At 44.1% G+C, this 19,713-nt stretch overlaps 1 protein-coding gene across 3 annotated transcripts in view; it reads right to left on the reverse strand.

The window, feature by feature from the left end:
- The window catches only part of LOC142256092 (NXPE family member 2-like), a 340,673-nt gene extending 322,357 nt beyond the window's left edge, over window positions 1–18,316 (reverse strand). For all 3 annotated transcript variants that reach the window (XR_012727480.1, XR_012727482.1, XR_012727481.1), the window contains exon 1: window positions 18,250–18,316. The gene's annotated coding sequence lies outside the window, so the exon portion shown is untranslated. The remainder of the gene's footprint in view (window positions 1–18,249) is intronic.
- Window positions 18,317–19,713: the final 1,397 nt, after the last annotated feature.

A 19,713-nucleotide genomic window follows, 5' to 3' on the forward strand; every position in this document is an offset into this window, starting at 1 on the left:
GGGGCAGGAAGATGACAATGATTTAACAATGATCCACCCCACCACCAACACTGTCCCTAGTAGAGGTAAACCACAGGTGCTGTCCTTATTTGAGGACGTCAGGCCACACATGGCATCGCACCATTATTCCGATAGTCCCAGACAAAAACGCCCTAAATATGTGACATGGAAGCCTCAAGAGGCTGCAGTCCTTGTGAAGGAACACTGAGATATATGCACCTATGAGTAACGTGTCATCAATAATTGATGTTTGATACCTTGGACCTGATCTTCGGGGATAGAAGATTTGAAAGGGGGGGTTGTCTATGTACCGGTGCAGTGTTAAGGAAAAAGTGGGTGAAAGAGCCCTGACTGTTAGACTGTTACCTGATACGGTTTTCCCGCTAAGCAGTGAGTTGAACGTTGTATGCGTACTCACTGGTCTTGTTTTAGTGGATGTCAATGTATTCTTACCTAGAATTGAATACATTGGGGAAGACCCCTAAACTTTGGCCTTAATCGGAATTATTGAGTATTCGCCAGACCGTTCTCATGGAGGTGTATGTATATCGTGAATTCTCTCCCTGACATAATATCTCATATATAGTTTTCCCTGAAAGATGTTTTCACCCAAATTAAAGCTGGGGATTCTTTCTGGCCAGTAATGGAGCCAGGTTTGTGGGTTTACAGTGAGGGTGTATGTACCTTATCACCCAAGTGACACTGGAAGATGTTTTATGTATAATGTACGCAGTTTTTGGTGTATAACACCATAGGGTTGAAATTGAAAGGAAAAAAAAAAAAAGGGGAAGTGTTAGTTTCTATTTCAGTGTCCTGTGAATGTACGTATGTTGAAATGGAGAATTCTCCCAAGGGGGGAGGTTAGATGAGAATTGATGAGTAATTCTGAATCTAGTAACTACACTGTGTATTTTAGCTGTCTGTGAGAATAAGAAACATAAGCTGATATATAGGGTGGACTTGTGTGCTGTCTGTGGAACACTGTGTCCACGTAAGCCCACCCCATTATTTTCTGTTCTGAATGTAGATTTCTTTCTGTCACTCAGTGTTTTGCCCAGCCCTGGGTGGGGTATGGTATGGGGATAGTTATCAGGGTCTGACAGGAGATAGGGATACGCTGGAGGCTCGGCCCTGACCACCATCAGGTCTACCGTCGAGATGAGGGCGAGTACAGGGTCCCTAGTTACAGGGTCAGCCCAGGGGTCCCTATATAATCCATATTCCCAGTGACAGATTGAATACCTCCTCAATGTAGATGTCACAATACATGTCACTCCCTCTCAGGACTCTTCAGACGCCATTTTTGGCCAACACCTACTTCCTCTTTTAGCGGCTGTTTCTTATCGGTAATTATCTTTAGTGGACGTTTTAACTCAGACACTACATAGTTCATCTTTAGACGCCATTTTAGTCCAGCCGACACCCAGTTCCCCATTTTTGTTTCAGCAGCCACAGCCACTGCTCTGTTTATTGCTGACATAGCATGGACTGCAGAGGGGGGAGACAGGGACCTGGAACACACACACTCCATTTTTGGTCATATATGCAGTTTTTCCCACTAATGAACTTTTCCCCACAGTGTTCCCACTAATGAACCTTAGCAGAGGTTATTGCTGATAGTCCTGTGGAAACCTTTTCCCTTCACTTTTGCATGTTTGTTTTTGCTGTATCTAGTATACAGTTTAGTAGACCATATAGACTGCTCACTATTAGTCCTGGTGGACAGTGAATATTTTTCTGCCTATGGCAGTTGATGCTTAGCCTGATTTGAGATATTCTCACTTGTATGTTATCCTGCCTGGTATCTTGCACAAGAGTTCCCTGATGGAGAGGGTGGAGGTTCATGTGGTCCCAAGGGGACATTGATCATCAGGAGTTGACATATATTAGGGTTTTTCGTTGGCAGCACCCAGTAATCCTTTGTTTCTTAGTTTGCAGGGTCTGACAGGAGAGAGGGATACGCTGGAGGCTCGGCCCTGACCACCATCAGGTCTACCGTCGGGATGAGGGAGAGTGCAGGGCCCCCAGTTACAGGGTCAGCACAGGAGAGGTAGAGTAAATAAGCTCCACTGTTTTTTTCCTAGTTGTGTATATGTAGTCAGGGGGTGCTGCTTGCTGGTTTCCAAACACTCTTGTGCTCTTCTCTTTCCCCGGGGTTTAAGGGATCTTAGTTTTTAAAACTTCAGTGTTCTCCTGACCCCAAGTTACACTCATTGCTCTTTCTTACAAACCTAGGTATAGTCCTTTGTATCAGGTCTCCGAGAGCCCATATGCAAACAACTACAGCTGGTAACTCCTGAGTTACAGTCACGGTCACCTGAGTTACAGTCACAGTCACCTGAGTTACAGTCACAGTCACCAGAAGAGTATCATCACGTCATCTCCAGCCCAGAAGTCATTCTACATGTTTGCCATGGAAGAAGATAGCAGTCCTTTGAGCACTACTCAGCCAGATTGAACACCTACCTAAAGCACCAGTTGAAGATCAGTGCCCGTATGACATCACTGCTCCCTGACAAAGTCACCAACTCCCGGTGTGTGGTCTTAATCCTGCTGAACTTCTCCCTCTTCCAAGGGGGGAGTGTCCCACCTCTGACACCTTGGTGGAAGAGGTAGTCGACTCTGGCATAGCTGAAACTCTGGATTCGATACAGTGACGGATACACCTTTGGACCCTGACTTAACCCCTTTGCGGATGGATCAAGATGTACATCAAGAAGACGGATCCACATGGGTATGGTGCTGGTAGCAGAAGACGCTGTGCTGATAGAGCAGTCACTACCCGCATGCCTGTCTGTGAAGAAGCAGATGTATGTGCTCTCGCTGAAGCCTGCAAGATGGCAGCCAGCATCTACTCTGTGGAGGACAAGAGACTTGATCACTGCCAATGGAACTGTACGCTGCCATGAGGCCATAGAAGAACGGATGGAAGCTTTGCTATTGCCAGACAGAGTCGCGGTGAGCAGGGTTGAGGCCTACATTGGAGGAGTCAAGGGAAGCAGTAAGAAGTGCCCTCACTGACAGAACAGCCAAAGAAGCCCCAAGACCACTTACCAGAGAAACAGTCAGTCAATCTGAGCTTTTTGAATGACCCCGATGTGAAGAAGAAAGAAAAGATGGAAAGTCTTGAGAAAACGTTGTCCTGACCCTACAAGAGCAAGTCTCAGAAGAAGAAGAGGACTGGGATAGGGTGCAGCTGTGGGCTCCCGGAGACCATAGAAAGTGGCTAGTGACCTGCTTTCACTGCCAGCCAAAGAGATATGGCAGGCCTTAGACACAGAACTGACTCTATACTCCCCATACCAGCCACAGAATAGAGGGAAGGTTGGAAAGATGGGGCAGTGTAGAAGGCAAGGGCATGAGAGTCTTCCCCTTGAATTGTTCAGTGTCAGACACACCCCAGCAGGGACCACTAGGTTGAGACCCTATGAAATCCTAATTAGAAGTAGCCTCAGATACTTCAACTAAGCTTGTTGTTTGTTTAAACATTTGCCTAATATACGTTTTTGAGTTTTCTCCTCCAGATCCAACCAGATCTAGATTTTTCTCTCTTTTCCTTTTCTCTCTCTCCTCTTTTCCTCTCTCTTTTCTCAATCTTTCTCTCTCTTCCTCTCTTCTCAATCTTTCTCTCTCTCTTTCTCTCTCTCCTCTCACTCTTTTTCTTTCGGACGAAGATCCATGCATTCCACTACAAAGAGATTTCGGACCTGCCTGAGACCAGGAGATGGCTGTCTTCCCTCTTCTACCCAATACTTTGTGCCAGGACGATGATATCTAAGCATGTGGACCAGAAGACGACTGTGCATCCCACCTTTGATGATGTCCCACCATTACCGCCTGAGGACTGAGGAGCATGAGACTTTGAGTGAAACCAACCCTGATAAATATTAGCCCATTACAGGACTACTGCAACGTTCCCCCTTCCTGAATAACGTGTGTCAGCGGAATATAGCCATGAGGACAGTCTAGAGAATACGGTCAGGATCTGGCTTCCTATGCATAGTCTGTTGGGTGGGAAGATTCATCCACAAGGGATGGGGTATCTCGTATGTGAGTGAGGTAACCATGGAAAAGTAAGGAAAGACTTTTTGGCTATCTCCAAAGGGGGGACTGTTATGGACAAGATTATGAGTATATAAGAATTACATGGAGATATCCATAAAGAACAGGATTTAAGATGCTGTTTCAGGCCTCTGCCACACTCACGTGAATTTCACGCACGTGCCGAGAGACACGTATTTTCCCTGCGTGTTGTGTGCAGGTAAGTACGTGTCTCTGGTACGTGCGTGACACGTGTGTTCTACGTGCGCTATCCGCGATAGCACACGTAGAATCAGTAATTATTATACTCACCTGGTCCTTCCTGATGTCCGCGCTGCTGTCCGTGGTGCTGATCCTCGGTCTCCAGCCCTCCCGTCTCCCCTCTGCTGCTGCTGCCGGGCAGTGAAGTGAATATTCTATGAGATTAATGAGCGGCGGTCGGCAGCAAGAGGCAGCAGCGGCAGAGACAGGAGGGCTGGAGAAGGTGAGTTAATGTTTTTTTTTTTTTTAACTGACTCGTGTGTTTTCTCCGGCGCGTGTCACACGGGACCGCATCCACACTACACCCGTGTGGTGCGGGTGCGGGCCGTGTGACACCCGTGCTGCCGGCGAAAAACCGGACATGTCAGCGCTTTGAAAATCGCACACACGTACAAACGCACACGGACACACGTTCCGTGTGGTTTTACGTGTGTGTGCCTGCTACAATAGGGTAGCATTGGTTAAAGTGTCTCCGTGCCGCCGGTACGTGTAAAAAATGACAAACACGTGCCGGAGGCACGGATGTGTGGCACAGGCCTCAGACTGTGTACCCCACATAGTTCTGCATTTGGACATAAGACTCAGACAGTCTGGGCTATTCTTGTTACAAGTGAATCATGCTGACATTGCTTAATATAAATGAGGAACCAAGCACATTACAGTAAATTGTATATCACAGAATAAGCTGTTCTACTTTATCCAATAGGAGACGTGTTACGTATTCTTGGCACCTAGCCAAGAATACGGTTATATATATCTGTACAAACTTCCGGAATAAAGGAGTCTTACTTTCTATTCATATCTGAGCCCGTCTCTAGTGTGAGTGAAAGAGAGTGGTTATGCATGCTACCATGGGTGACTCATAATTTGGACTACAGACAGTTTAAGAGGGATGCACGACGGAATGGCATCAACCTAAATTAAGGCCTTATCAATGTGCGTGGGGGTGGAGCCGTGTGTGGTAATGTGCGGTAGAGCGGATCCACGTGTGGTAATGTGTGGGGGTGGAGCCGCATGTGGTAATTTGCGGGGGGTGGAACCGCATGCAGTAATGTGTGGGGGCGGAGTCGCGTGTGGTAATGTGCGGGGGCGGAGCCGCATGTGTAATGTGCGGGGGCAGAGGGTGGTAATGTGCGAGGGACAGAGCCGCATGTGGTAATGGCTGCAGGGGCGGGATTAGCAAGTAACCACGAGTAATCACATGGGCTCTTAAATATATAGATGTGACATAGGAGGGAATATATGCTACATATTTGAGAGGAAGGATTAGACTATATAGGCTATATGTGGGTGAGGGGGACTTTTTTAAAGTGAACAAAGCTTCATGGAAAGTGTGCGCAGGTGAGAGCGGCCTGGAGAAAAGGGACCGATATAGTCCCCAAAACACGCGTCAGAGATCAACCTATGCTTTATTTTCATATTCCTTAAGACATTTGCTTATTTGAAGTATTTACGGACATTTAATTGAGCGAAACAATCTATTAGTCACTCTGCCAAAATTTATCTACGCCCTAGGTTGTAACAGAATCTATCAAAATCCTGCTCCAGGAGGATGATCCTCAATCATTAACCTGCGGACAAGCAGTTCAGTTTGCAATCAAGATCCAGGGCACAAACTGAAAATTCAAACCGGAGACCAAGCAGTGTGAAGCGACACATTCCTTGTGACTATTTCAACACCGGATAGCTAATTATTTTCATTCCTTTTTACCCCAGGAACACTCCTGTGAGGTCTCAGCGTTCTATACACCGTAGACTGCGGGACATATGGGATAACAACAGCAGGGACATGGAATATAGTTCACTAGATGTACTACCCGGCTTCGCCCAGGTTAATAACTGTTGTTAACAAAATAGAATGTATTAACAAAAATGTATTCTGCACACAAAAACCACAAACAAATGTAATTATTAAAAGGCAAAAACTAAGCTAATAGAAGCCCATTTCAAAACATTTATTTCAACACCACAGATATTCCACACAGATTTAACTAAATTGGCCAAGTAATGTGCTCCGTCTCTCTCTTTCCAGGTCTGTCTCTTTCCCCATCTGTCTCTTTCCCCGTCTGTCTCTTTCCCCGTCTGTCTCTTTCCCCGTCTGTCTCTTTCCCCGTCTGTCTCTTTCCCCGTCTGCCTGTCTCTGTCTGTCTCTTTTTTTGTCTGTTTCTATCTCTTTGTTTCTTTCCCCATCTGTATCTTTCTAGGCCTGTCTCTTTCCCAGGTCTGTCTCTTTCCCCATCTGTCTCCCCGTCTCTTTGTCTGTGTCTTTTCCTGTCTGTCTCTTTCCCTGTCTGCCTGTCTCTGTCTCTTTCCTTGTCTTTCTCTATTTCTCTGTCTCTTTCCCCGTCTGTCTCTATCAAGGTCTGTGTCTTTCCCCATCTATCTTTGTCTGTCTCTCTGGTTGTCTCCTCCTTCCCTGTCTGCCTGTCTCTGTCCCTGTCTGCATGTCTGTCTGTCTCTTTCCAGGTCAGTCTCTTTCCAGGTCAGTCTCTTTCCAGGTCAGTCTCTTTCCAGGTCAGTCTCTGTCTGTCTCTTTCCAGGTCAGTCTCTTTCCCTGTCTGTCTCTGTCTGTCTCTTTCCCCGTTTGTCTCTATCTGTTTCTTTCCCTGTCTATCTCTCTGTCTCTTTCCCTGTCTGTCTTTCTTTCTGTCTCTCTGTCTGTCTCTTTGTCTGTCTCTTTATATCCGTCTCCCCACCGACATCTTATTACCTTACATATAAGCTTCTTATACTATGAATGTCTTTTGTTCCTATAGCAACCAATCACAGCTCCTACTAATAACCTGTAGTTCTAGGCTCCATTTACTTTAATGGAGGCATGTTTTTTGGAGAGTAACTGTAAAGTGCGGTGTTAAATTTTCCTGTCAAAACATAGTCTACGACGTTCCCTGGGTAACATGAGGCGTCTGTGCAAAATTTCGTTATTGTAAATGCGACGGTGCGGATACACTTTTCGTTTCACTTTTTCCCCATTTTTAGATAGGGGCAAAATTGATTGGTAAATTGGAATGTGCGGGGTTAAAATTTCACCTCACAACATAGCCTATGACGCTCTCGGGGTCCATACGTGTGAGTGTGCAAAATTTTTTGGCTGTAGCTGCAACGGTGCAGGTGCCAATCCCAGACATACACACACACACGCACACACACACACGCACACACACACATACATACATACACACATTCAGCTTTATATATTAGACTAGCTGTAGTACCCGGGCGTTGCCCGGGAGAGTAACTGTCTCTCTTCGAGTTTCTGTCTGTCTCTGTCTGTATCAGTCTCTCTGCCTGTCTCTATCTCTGTGTCTCTCTCTTGCTCTGTGTCTGTCTGTCTGTCTCTATCTGTCTGTCAGTCTCGTTCCAGGTCTGTCTCTTTCCCTGGCTGTCTCTGCGCCCGGCTGTCTCTGCGCCCGGCTGTCTCTGCGCCCGGCTGTCTCTGTGCCCGGCTGTCTCTTTGCCCGGATGTCTCTTTCCATTGCTGCATCTTTCCAGGGCTGCCTCTTTGCCCGGTCTGTCTCTTTCCAGGTCTGCCTCTTTGCCCGTCTGTCTCTTTGCCCGTCTGTCTCTTTGCCCGGTCTGTCTCTTTGCCCGGTCTGTCTCTTTCCAGGTCTGTGTCTTTGCCGGAGCCGTCGCTTTGTCCGGCTGTCGCTTTATCCGGCTGTCTCTTTGCCTGGCTGTCTCTTTCCAGGGCTGTCTCTTTGCCCGTCTGTCTCTTTGCTCATCTGTCTCTTTGCCCGGTCTGTCTCTTGGCCCGTCTGTCTCTTTGCCCGTCTGTCTCTTTCCAGGGCTGTCTCTTTGCCCAGCTGTCTCTTTGCCCAGCTGTCTCTTTGCCCGGCTGCCTCTTTGCCCAGCTGCCTCTTTGCCCGGCTGCCTCTTTGCTCTTCTGTCTCTTTGCCTGTCTGTCTCTTTGCCTGTCTGTCTCTCTCCAGGGCTGTCTCTTTCCAAAGTTGTCTCTGTCTGTGTCTCTGTCTGTCTGTCTCTGTCTCTCTCTATCCGTCTCACCACTGACATCCTACTACCATTTTGTTCCTATAGCAACCATTGACAGTTGCTATTAATGACCTTTAGCTGCCACCTCCATTCAGTTAAATGGAGACATGTTTTTTTGAGTGTAACTGTAAAGCACGGGGTTACATTTTCCTGTCAAAACATAGTCTATGACGTTCCCTGAGTCACATGGAGCGTCTGTGCAAAATTTTTTATTGTAAATGCGACGGTGCGAATTCCTTTAGCGGACATACACACATACACACATACACTCAGCTTTATATATTAGATTGCCCAGGGTAAGCGCTTGTATATACCCTTTCTATTTAATTTGACTATTAGAACATGTGCGCCAATGTTTTAAGGAGCAAAAAGGATAAACAAAGGATTTTTTCGGGTGTATGTGTTTATTTACTTTCACTTACAGGTTAATCATTGGGGGTGTCTCATAGACGCCTGCCATGATTAACCTAGGACGTAGTGGCAGCTATGGGCTGCCATTAACTCCTTATTACTCCGATTGCCAAAGCAGCAAGGCAATACTGGATGAGCCTGGTATAGTCCCGGGACTGTCGCAGCTAATGAATGCGGCAATTCCGGGCGGCTAATGGCTGATATTTTTAGGCCGGGGGGCTCCCCATAACATGGGGCTCCCTATCCTGAGAATACCAGCCTTTAGCCGTATGGCTTTATTTTGGCTGGTATCAAAATTGGGGGGACCGCTCGCCATTTTTTTTTAATTATTTATTTTTATTACTGCACCACATAGACCCGCCCACCAGCGGCTGTGAGATAGGTTTCAATGCGACAGCTGTGACTCAGTGTGGGGGCGTGTCTTAATGCAACCAATCATAGGTGCCGGTGGGCGGGGGAAGCAGGGAATACGAGATGGAATAATGAGCAGCTGGCATTTTCAAAAGCTGGAGAAGCCGCCAGTGCAGTGTGACAGCCGTGCAGCACCGTGCTGGTGATCGGTCAGTAATCGGTGAGTATGAGAGAGGGGGGAAAGGGAGAGACTGACAGATATCGAAAGACCTGCGTTCTGTTGGTCAAAGAAGCGATTTGGTTTGAGAGCTGTTCTGGCGACTACGTAAAAGCCGCGTGCTGCTCTGAGCACCTCATTCCAAGACACCAGAAATGCAGTCAGGCACCTTCTACAGGCTGTGCCCATGCTGTTTCTGCCTTTTCTCATCCATTTCAGCCTCTTCCTCAGTTACCACAGCTCGCCGTTAGGTCCAACGTGAAATTATTCGGGTTTCCCATAGACTTACATTGGGCGTTGAATATTCGCGAATACGCGAATAGCGGTGACCTATTTGTCGGATATTAATTGAAGTGGATATTTTGATCATCCCTAATTGCTAGTACTTGTATTCGTTTTTTCTTATTGTTAAGAATTAAGAGACCACTGTAGTTTTTCTGATTTTTCTCTTTATAGGTATATTTTTGAGTAAAATGTAAATTGTTCTTTTATTCTATAAACTACTGACAACATGTCTCCTAATTTCCAACCAATAAATTTTGTATTTATTTTCTGAAAATGAGAAATGGTCAAAATAACAAAAAACAATGCATTGCTTTCAGACCTCAAATAATCCAAAGAAAACAAGTTCATAATCATTTAGAAACAACAACACTAATGTTTTAACTCAGAAATCAATATTTTGTGGAATAACCATGATTTTTAATCATAGCTTTCATGTGTCTTGGCTTTGCACCAGTCTTTCACACTGTTTTTGGTGACCTTATGCCACCCCTGGTGCAAAAATTTAAGCAGTTCTTCTTTGATGGCTTGTGACTATCCATCTTCCTTTTGATTACATTCCAGAGGTTTTCAATGGGGTTCAGGTCTGGAGATTGAGCTGGCCATGACAGGGTTTTAATGTGGTGGTCCTTCATCCACACATTGATTGACCTAGCTGTGTGGCATGGCACATTGTCCTGCTGGAAAAAACAATCCTCAGAGTTGGGGAACATTGACTGAGCAGAAGGAAGCAACTGTTTTTCCAGGATAAACTTGTTTGCGGCTTCATTCATACATCCTTTGCAAAGTTTAATCTGCCCAATTCCTGCCCAACTTCTAGAGTAAGGTAATCTTCTCTGATGAGTCTAATTTTCAGCTTTGCCCAACACCTGGTCATCTAATGGTTAGATGGAGACCTGGAGAGGCGTAGAAGCCACAATGTTTTGCACCCACTGTGATGATCTGGGTATGCTTCAGCAAGGCTGGAATAGAGCAGAATAAACTTTGCAAAGGACGTATGAATCAAGCCGCATACAAGGTTATTCTGGAAAAACAGCTCCTTCATTCTCCTCAGGCAATGTTCCCCAACTATGAGGACTGTTTTTTCCAGCAGGACAATGCACCAAGCCACACAGCTAGGTCAATCAATGTGTGGATGAAGGACCACCACATCAAAACCCTGTCATGGCCAGCCAAATCTCCAGACCTGAACACCATTGAAAACCTCTGGAATGTAATCAAAAGGAAGATTGATAGTCACCATCAAACTAAGAAGAACTGCTTACATTTTTACACCAGGAGTGGCATAAGGTCACTCAAAAGCAGTGTGAAATACGGGTGGAAGGCATGCAAAGACGCATGAAAGCTGTGATTAAAAATCATGGTTATTCCACAAAATACAGTCAGGGCCAGAAATATTTGGACAGTGACACAAGTTTTGTTATTTTAGCTGGTTACAAAAACATGTTCAGAAATACAATTGTATATATAATATGGGCTGAAAGTGCACACTCCCAGCTGCAATATGAGAGTTTTCACATCCAAATCGGAGAAAGGGTTTAGGAATCATAGCTCTGTAATGCATAGCCTCCTCTTTTTCTAGGGACCAAAAGTAATTGGACAAGGGACTCTAAGGGCTGCAATTAACTCTGAAGGCGTCTCCCTCGTTAACCTGTAATCAATGAAGTAGTTAAAAGGTCTGGGGTTGATTACAGGTGTGTGGTTTTGCATTTGGAAGCTGTTGCTGTGACCAGACAACATGCGGTCTAAGGAACTCTCAATTGAGGTGAAGCAGAACATCCTGAGGCTGAAAAAAAGAAAAAACCATCAGAGAGATAGCAGACATGCTTGGAGTAGCAAAATCAACAGTCGGGTACATTCTGAGAAAAAAGGAATTGACTGGTGAGCTTGGGAACTCAAAAAGGCCTGGGCGTCCACGGATGACAACAGTGGTGGATGATCGCCGCATACTTTCTTTGGTGAAGAAGAACCCGTTCACAACATCAACTGAAGTCCAGAACACTCTCAGTGAAGTAGGTGTATCTGTCTCTAAGTCAACAGTAAAGAGAAGACTCCATGAAAGTAAATACAAAGGGTTCACATCTAGATGCAAACCATTCATCAATTCCAAAAATAGACAGGCCAGAGTTAAATTTGCTGAAAAACACCTCATGAAGCCAGCTCAGTTCTGGAAAAGTATTCTATGGACAGATGAGACAAAGATCAACCTGTACCAGAATGATGGGAAGAAAAAAGTTTGGAGAAGAAAGGGAACGGCACATGATCCAAGGCACACCACATCCTCTGTAAAACATGGTGGAGGCAACGTGATGGCATGGGCATGCATGGCTTTCAATGGTACTGGGTCACTTTTGTTTATTGATGACATAACAGCAGACAAGAGTAGCCGGATGAATTCTGAAGTGTACCGGGATATACTTTCAGCCCAGATTCAGCCAAATGCCGCAAAGTTGATCGGACGGCGCTTCATAGTACAGATGGACAATGACCCCAAGCATACAACCAAAGCTACCCAGGAGTTCATGAGTGCAAAAAAGTGGAACATTCTGCAATGGCCAAGTCAATTTTGATTTGCATATTTCCCAGGGGGCAAGGTACCTAGGATTTCAGTGTCTTGGGCGCCCTCGCTGGCTGCCGGCAGTGTTTTCTCTGGCTGGTCTCCCCGAGATCAGTGATTGTTTTGTTTTGTTGGTCTACTAGGCATTGCTCCCACCCAGCCAGAATCCTACTCCACACTGATGAGGGGCAATACCCCGAAACGGCTGTCTGTGGATGGATACCTGGCCTTGGTGTTTCCCTTGTCATATCTTTAAACTTGTCAAAAAGTTGGATATTGACTAAAAGGGCCACTTAATATGGTGGTTATGGTGGTCTCCTAAAAAGAGCCACCCCTTGGCTGGGCCCTTCCCGGAGGGATATCTGGCTGGTTTCTGTGTTGAGACTCCTAACGGAGGCTCCACGGACCTTTTTGATTTGCATATTTCCCAGGGGGCAATGTACCTAGGATTTCAGTGTCTTGGGCGCCCTCGCTGGCTGCCGGCAGTGTTTTCTCTGGCTGGTCTCCCCGAGATCAGTGATTGTTTTGTTTTGATGGACAGATGAGACAAAGATCAACCTGTACCAGAATGATGGGGAGAAAAAAGTTTGGAGAAGGAAGGGAACGGCACATGATCCAAGGCATACCACATCCTCTGTAAAACATGGTGGAGGCAACGTGATGGCATGGGCATGCATGGCTTTCAATGGCACTGGGTCACTTGTGTTTATTGATGACATAACAGCAGACAAGAGTAGCCGGATGAATTCTGAAGTGTACCGGGATATATTTTCAGCCCAGATTCAGCCAAATGCCGCAAAGTTGATCGGACGGCGCTTCATAGTACAGATGGACAATGACCCCAAGCATACAGCCAAAGCTACCCAGGAGTTCATGAGTGCAAAAAAGTGGAACATTCTGCAATGGCCAAGTCAATCACCAGATCTTAACCCAATTGAGCATGCATTTCACTTGCTCAAATCCAGACTTAAGACGGAAAGACCCACAAACAAGCAAGACCTGAAGGCTGCGGCTGTAAAGGCCTGGCAAAGCATTAAGAAGGAGGAAACCCAGCGTTTGGTGATGTCCATGGGTTCCAGACTTAATGCAGTGATTGCCTCCAAAGGATTCGCAACAAAATATTGAAAATAAAAATATTTTGTTTGGGTTTGGTTTATTTGTCCAATTACTTTTGACCTCCTAAAATGTGGAGTGTTTGTAAAGAAATGTGTACAATTCCTACAATGTCTATCAGATATTTTTGTTCAAACCTTCAAATTAAACGTTACAATCTGCACTTGAATTCTGTTGTAGAGATTTCATTTCAAATCCAATGTGGTGGCATGCAGAGCCCAACTCGCGAAAATTGTCACTGTCCAAATATTTCTGGACCTAACTGTATTAATTTCTGACTTAAAACATTAGTATTGTTGTTTCTAAATGATTATGAACTTAATTTTTTTTGCAATATTTGAGGTGTGAAAGCAATGCATTTTTTTTTGTTATTTTGACCATTTCTCATTCTCAGAAAATAAATACAAAACCTAATGCTTGGAAATTCGGAGACGTTGTCAGTAGTTTATAGAATAAAAGATAAATTTATATTTTACCCAAAAAATATACCTATAAAGAGAAAAATGAGAAAAACTGAACATTTTGCAGTGGTCTCTTAATTTTTGGCAGAGATATATATATATATATATATATATATATATATATATATACACACTGAATCATAACTACACTTACACAGTGAAGCAAGATGACAGAACTGCAGTTTTTCAGTCACCACACTTCAATAGTAAATGCAATTAAAAAAAAAACTATTCAAAATGTCTTACTCAACCCTTATTGATATCAGCAAAATTTCAACCCACCACACTAAAACAAGCCCTCACATAGTTCAATCAACAGAAAATAAAAATCGCAAAACATTTCTGGTCCCGGAAAATGGCGACACAAACCACATTTTTATTTTTACCCAGTTTCCAAATTTTATTTCACCATGAGTATGTGCACCATTCTGCCAATCTGAGGTTGCTCCAATAGATGGATTGGTGATAACTTGTTTTCAGATGACAACCTCTTAAGCCTGCAGTTAAGTGATGATACGCTATATCACAAAAGTGAGTACACCCCTCACATTTTTGTAAATATTTTATTATATCTTTTCATGGGACAACACTGAAGATATAATGATAAAGAACCCCGGCACACAGTATGGAAAAAAAGGATGGGCAGTCAATGGTTTTTGTAGTATGCTTGTGTTTTATTCAAAAAGGAGGGAGTTTTCACAACAACCAAAGAGTTGCAATACAGTCCGACGTTTCGGTTCATAAAAGAGCCTTCACCAGGGACATAAGGTACCGTACTAATGATGTAAAAAGAGGGTCCTGTGCACATCACTAGGAGATGAGAGAATTTAATAACTAACTGGAGAGTTCACGTGGCTCCAAGGAAGAGGAGTGTAATGGCTGGAAGAAGGTAATGGCAATGAGAAATGCCGTACTATACAAGTAAGCAGAGGCTCATATATAGTAAAGATGCAAGGTATGCTGGGGTCACTATGTGGTGCTACACAGTATGTAGAAGGGTTACTTCAGGAGTAAGTCATTGGTCTATATTCCGTGACCAGGCAGTGGGGGTACACAGTGAATCATAGGCTGCGTTAGGCATTTCAGGAATTTTCTTGGTTATTACACCATTTCATTGCCATTTATAGCCCCCTCCTTTTGATAACCTATGGAGCAGCTACAACCACTGCCTCCTAGTGATCTGCACAGGACCCTCTTTTTACATCATTAGTTCTTTATCATTACATGGACTATTTTTCTCCCGAGCACCAGGTCTCAAAGCAGTTGAGCGCAGCTTACCTCTATTTAACACTGAAGATATGACACTTTGATTCAATGTAAAGTAGACAGTGTACAGCTTGTATAACACTGAAAATTTTGTGTGCCATCTAAATAACTCAACACACAGCCATTAATGTCAACAATTGCTGGCAACAAAAGTACACCCTCCATTTCCAAATTATGCCTAATTAGCCATTTTCCCTCCTGGTGTCATCTGACTCTTTGGTGTTATAAGGTCTCAGGTGTGAATTCGTCATTCTGCGGCATCACACATCGCTGTGTGTTGTGTGTGACACCGTGGGAGCGACGAACATCTCCTTACCTGCGTCCTCCGGTAATGCGGAAGGAAGGAGGTGGGCGGGATGTTATGTCCCGCTCATCTCCGCCCCTCCGCTTCTATTGGCCGGCCGTTTAGTGATGCCGCAGTGACGTCGCTATGACGCCGAACGCACCTTCCCCTTGAGGGAGGGATTGTTCGGCTGTCACAGCGACGTCGCTGACCAGGTATGTGCGTGTGAAGCTGCCGTAGCGATAATGTTCGCTACGATAGCGAGCACCAAATGTCGCACGAGCGACGGGGGCGGGAGCTATTGCGCTCGACATCGACAGCTAGCGATGTCGCAGCGTGTAAAGTACCCGTTAGGCCTCTTTCTTATGTCAGTGAAAAACACACATTTTTCATGGACGTGTTGAAGGTGTGTATGGCCAATCTGTGTGCCATGATTTTGCACACATGTGATCTCTGTGTGCTATCACGGATAGCACACGAATATCAGGAACTGTATACTCACCTGTCCATGCTCCTGCTGTCCCTGATACTGATGTCTACAGCGCTGCTGCTTCTGGGTCTGCGGTGCAGTGAATATTCATGAGCATAATTTGGCGGACCTGGAAGCAGAGACAGCAGTGCCGAAGACAGCATTGCTGGAGACAGGTTAGTATACAAAATCATTTTATGTCATAGACATGTGTTTTCTCCAGTACATGTCACACAGGTAACAGCACTGTGTGGTCCGTGTGACATCAGTGATGCTGGAGAAAAACGGACTTGTCTCCATGCAGAGCACACAGACACGCGTATGCACTGCACGGACACACAGTCTGTGAGAAATCACTGATGTGTGCACAGACCTATTGATTTTAATGGGTCTGCGTATGTCCGTGATTCTGGTACGTATAAAAATGGATACATACGTACCGGAATCACTGACGTGTGAAGGGGGCCTTACTTTCAGTTTAATGGACAGAGCTTTTTAGATTATTGTACAGGTCAAGTGCTGGGTATTTGGCAAGAATTCCTTTTACCGACAAGCAGGACAATGATCTGAGGTATATTTCTTAACTATGTAAAATATATGAGGTAAAAATTACATGTTGCTAGAAAAACAATAATTTAACAAGCAATCATAAGTTCTCGACTCCATTCAGCTCTTAGGCAATGAAGTTTACCGAAATGTCAGAGAAAAATGTTCTACAGTAACGCGTCTGAGAACTCCAAGGACACGACTTATCTCATAAATCGGAATAGGAAATCTCTATCTAGCTGGATTCACAGGTAATACTTCATGAATATATTGACTATAATTCTATAAATTATTTAACCCCTTCACGACCATGGACGGATCTTTCCGTCATGGATCGTGTCCCGGTAAGCCCCGCCCCCTGCCGCGGGCAGGCGGCGTGGATCGGCACACATATCAGCTGTTTTCAACAGCTGACATGTGTGCCTACATGTTCCGAGTGGAATCGCATTCCACCCGGAACATTAACCCCTTAGATCTCGCTGCCAAAGTCTGGCAGCGAGATCTATATGCGCGCGGCCATGTTTTTTACTTACCGCCGCCCCCTCCGGACGTCACGTGAGTGATCACGTGACGTTCGGTGGTTGCCATCGTAGCACAGGGTCATGTGATGACGCCTGCTGCTATGAAGTTTCACTTTCATTCTTCCTCGGCACGGAGCAGAGGAAAAAAGAAAGTGACTATTTCTGCTGTTTACAGCGGTATAGCTGTAATCAGCAGATAGCGATCAGCAATCGGATTGCTGATCGCTATAGCCCCCTAGGGGTACTAGTAAAATAAAATAAAAAAAGTAAAAAAAAAGTTTTAAAAAATTAAAAAAAAAACAAAAAACCTAAAAGTTCAAATCACCCCCCTTTCCCCCCATTGAAAATTAAAGGGTTAAAAAATAAATAAATATACACATATTTGGTATCGCCGCATTCAGAAATGCCCGATCTATCAAAATATAAAATCAATTAATCTGATTGGTAAACGACGTAGTGGCAAAAAAATTCCAAACGCCAAAATTACGTTTTTTGGTCGCCGCAAGTTTTACGCAAAATGCAATAACAGGCGATCAAAACGTAGCATCTGCGCAAAAATGCTACCATTAGAAAAATCAGCTCGAGACACAAAAAATAAGCCTTCACTGAGCCATAGATCCCAAAAAATAAGAACGCTACGTGTTTTGGAAAATGGCGCAAAACGCGCGCCACTTTTATTGGACAAACTTGTGAATTTTTTTTAACCCCTTAGATACAAGTAAACCTATACCTGTTTCATGTCTACAAACTCACACCAACCTCAGGCATCATACCCACACATCAGTTTTACCATATAGTGAACACCGTGAATAAAACATCCCAAAAAGTATTGTGCCATCACACTTTTTTTGCAATTTTTCCACACTTGGAATTTTTTTGCTGCTTTCCAGTACACTATATGGTAAAACTTATGGTTTCATTTAAAAGTACAACTTGTCCCGCAAAAAACAAGCCCTCATATGGCAAGATTGACGGAAAAAAAAAAGTTACGGCTCTCGGAAGAAGGGGAGCAAAAAACAAAAACGCAAAAACGGAAAGTGCCCCGGGGCTGAAGGGGTTAAACAAGTCGTCCAAGTTTGAAGCTGACCAAGGGACAGAATATAAAACATCTGAATAGAGTTTGTCCATTGTGCACTATGGCTGTGTAGGTCCTTGTCATAATCCAAAAACACTTTCATGTGTAATTTGGTTTCCTCTGAAATTGACTGTATTAAGATTGTAAGCGCCAACGGAGACATTGGAGACTAGGACTGATGTGATTGATAAACTGATAAATATATCTACATATATATATATATATATATATATATATATATATATACTGTATACTGATACTTTATAAGAAGCACCACACATAACTTCTTGCGACAAGTCCCATGTTTGTCTGTTTTAAGTTTTGTCCCCTTGAATACATTATTCTCTGTTTGTCTCTGAGGTTTTGAAAAAGTAAAATAATTATTGTCTTGGGAAGTTTTCTTACCGTGCTTCAGTCGTCTTCTGTGCTGCTTTCATCGCCACTCCAGGGAAATGATTCATGCAGGTTTCTGAGTATTTATAAATAACCTGTGGGTGTGACCATCAATAAAAAGTGCACAATATTATACGACACAATAAAAGAAATGCAAACTGAGAATTCTGGCAGATAGTTTTATTGTCAGTATGATACAACACACTATAGTGTATAGTATACAGTCATGGCCAAAAGTATTGGCCCCATTTAAATTGTTGTAGGAAATGAAGTATTTCTCTCACAAAAAATATTGCAATTGCACTTGTTTTGTTATACACATGCTCAGTGGCGTAACTACAGCCAGATGGGCCCCGATGCAGAGTTTGAGACAGGGCCCCCCATCCTGGGCCACTTCCTGGAAAATATGTCCCCCATCCTGATAAATATGTCCACATCATGGCCCCATCCTGGTGTATGCCCCCATCATGGCTATATCCTGGGATGTATAGTTCCATCATGGTATATATGTCCACTATCATGACCCCATCCAGGTATACATATCCCCATCATGGTATATCTCCCTATCGTGGACTCATCCTGGTGTATGACCCCCATCATGCCTATATCCTGGTGTATGACCCCGATCATGGATATAGCCTGGTAAATATGGTTCCACCCTGGTATATATGTCCCCATCATGGCCCCACCCTGGTGTATGACCCCGATCATGGATATAGCCTGGTAAATATGGTCCCATCCTGGTATATGTCCCCATCATGGCCCCATCCTGGTGTATGACCCCGATCATGGATATAGCCTGATATATATATATATGGCCCCACCCTGGTATATATGTCGCCATCATTGCCCATTCTGGTATATATGGCCCCATCATGGCCCCATCCTGGTATATAACCTCCATCCTGGTATATAGCACTCCATCCTGGTATATAGCCTCCATTGTTGTATATAGCCCCTCATCCTGGTATATAGCCACCTATCCTGGTAAATAGCCACCTCATCTTCGTATATAGCCCCCATCATGCTATATAGCCCACTCATCCTGGCATATAGCCCTCACCTTACCATACACAGTAAAAAAAAAAAATTAAAAATTGTACTATGTGTCCACTTTCATAATGAGGTATATGCAATTTTGTATAGATAGATAGGATGGATGTATAGATAGATAGATAGGATGTACAGCCAGTATACACAGCCAGACATACAGTTTACACAGACAGATAGTATAGACAGACAAACAGTATGCACAGACAGACAGTATACACAGACAGTATACACAGACAATAACTCACAAATTTGGCCTATTGTAACATACTTCCACCACCGCTGTGGTAAAGCTTCTATTACAAATTCAAACACACAAAAATCTGTTATAGATATACAGATTTTTAGAAAAGCTCAAGAAAGTCAGAAGTAAAAATACTTTTTCTTTATTGAAATATTTTCTCTATTAAAAAATACATATATACA

Source organism: Anomaloglossus baeobatrachus, chromosome 11 (assembly GCF_048569485.1).
Source record: "Anomaloglossus baeobatrachus isolate aAnoBae1 chromosome 11, aAnoBae1.hap1, whole genome shotgun sequence".
NCBI classification, from domain to species: domain Eukaryota; kingdom Metazoa; phylum Chordata; class Amphibia; order Anura; family Aromobatidae; genus Anomaloglossus; species Anomaloglossus baeobatrachus.